Genomic DNA, 2,176 nt, shown 5'->3' with positions numbered 1-2,176 from the left:
GGGTGATTGTTTTTAGTCCGTACAAACCAGACATATCACTATTGTAAATAATTATTTAAGTAAGTGAACTTTAATTAAATGTAAAGTAATAAACCAAGCCATTAAAAGCTACAACACTAATCCATCACTACAGTTCCGGTAAATACGAGTACTTAGATCAAAGGGATATACTAATGAGACTATTTAATTATTTATTTCTGCTCTTGGATTATGTAGCTTTCTGAAAGTACAATAAATAACTATGTTACACTAGTTTTGACTTTTTGTGGATATACAGCAATAAATCCAGTGTTGTGTATTAGTTTTTTATGCAAATGTTGTGCAACTTGAAATTGTCAGCACATACGAGGGAACAAACATGACCCGCATTTTGACTAAAAAGTGCACGTGAATTTCTGTTGCATGTTTTAGTACAAAGCATGCAACAATTTATTTGGGGTAAAAAATATGAAATTTTTGAATTTCATAAAATATTTCAAATATTTAAATATAAAAATTAGTTTCACAATATACGAGTACGAGTTGTAAACGTAATTCACCAAAGTATCTTAACGTTAACCCTAACATATATTTTAGGTAATATTTAACTTAATATCTTAGATTCATTATAAAAGTTTTAAAGAATATTTAATTTATTTATCTCTAATATTATTCATCATATACAATATATATTTTTACAAAATATTTTTAAATCTAATTAGTAAAAAATTCAAACAAATGCAGTAGGAAGTGCATGAAAATACTTTATATAGGAAATGATATTACCTTCCTTTCCATTTGTCTGCTTTTTGTAGTGCTCATTGAAGTAGTAGTCATTGAAAGATATATAATTTTCCATCAAAAATATTAACTATTGAATATAAAATGTCTTGTGTTCATGAAGTTGATGATATCTAATTTTAAAGCTATTATGTATCCTTTAAAAATTGCAATATTCAAAAATTCATTAAACAATTTTATTATTTATTTATCAAAGAGAAGAGAATGGACATGGCTTAGTTACAAATTAAGAAAACTCAAACATGATATCATAATCACTTCTCTGGAATAAAACCAGCAGTGACATTGGTACCCTAGAAGGTCACGAAATACCTAGATAACTTGTTATTATGCTACTGGGTTATAGAGATCATTATGCTAAACCGGGTATACTACTTTTATTATTATTATAATATAATAAGCTAGAAAGCACTACGACTTAAACATATACTTTGTGCATAAAATTAATCTTTAATCCTGTTTGCGAATTATTGTAAAAAAAATTGATTTATATAGAATAGAAAAAAAGTTTGCTGGCCCCACTAGGTCGCGGCTTTCTAACTTATGTCTTTACTGTGTCTGAGCTTCGGAAGAGTGAATGGAGAAGTTGTCACAGATTGCACTGTGGTAGTAAGAGATAAACAAAAATGACAAATAATTTTTCGGAAGACCAGGATAATAATAGTATATGTACACTTATTATTGGAATAGCTAAAACATCTACTATAGTCGTAGAGCTTCACTCCTTTGGTGGTCACATTCTGTGTATATATTTGATTAAATTATTCTGATATATGTAACATAATTATAAAAACAGGCAAAATACCGATTTTTGTGACATTTAATGCTGATTATAAAATAATATAAAAATAAACAAATACAGTCAAAATTCTATAACTCGAAGTTGCTATAAGTCGAATTAAATAGAGTGCAACAGGGTTTAGAGAGCAAATTACATACAATTACAAAAAAATTCTTTAACTCGAAGTCTTCATAAGTCGAACCTTTTCTTTGCAAAATAGTACTTCGAGTTATGGAAATTTGACTGTAGGTCTTATATTATTGATTGCTTTTTTGAACCTGGTATTAATGTTAAGAATTATTATTATTTATTATTCATTTAAATTTATTAATTTAATTTATTTATTTTTTATTACTATTATTTATATTATATTATTTATATTTTTTATATTATTTAATTTTTTTTATTTATATATATATAAGTATATGTTGACTTTTAATATGATAAATGAAAAAGTATATTTATATTTAGAAATTGTATTTTTTTTAAATTTTCTTCAACATCTTTACTCTTTATTCATCAATTTTGAAAAGAGCGTGTTTTGTTAAGGTCAATTATTACATTTTACGGTTCCGATAAGTGTTTTGTATAAAAATAAATTTAATAAAATCCAAA

This window comes from Teleopsis dalmanni, chromosome 1, assembly GCF_002237135.1.
Source record: "Teleopsis dalmanni isolate 2A chromosome 1, ASM223713v2, whole genome shotgun sequence".
Taxonomy (NCBI): domain Eukaryota; kingdom Metazoa; phylum Arthropoda; class Insecta; order Diptera; family Diopsidae; genus Teleopsis; species Teleopsis dalmanni.
This window is presented reverse-complemented; position numbering follows the sequence as displayed.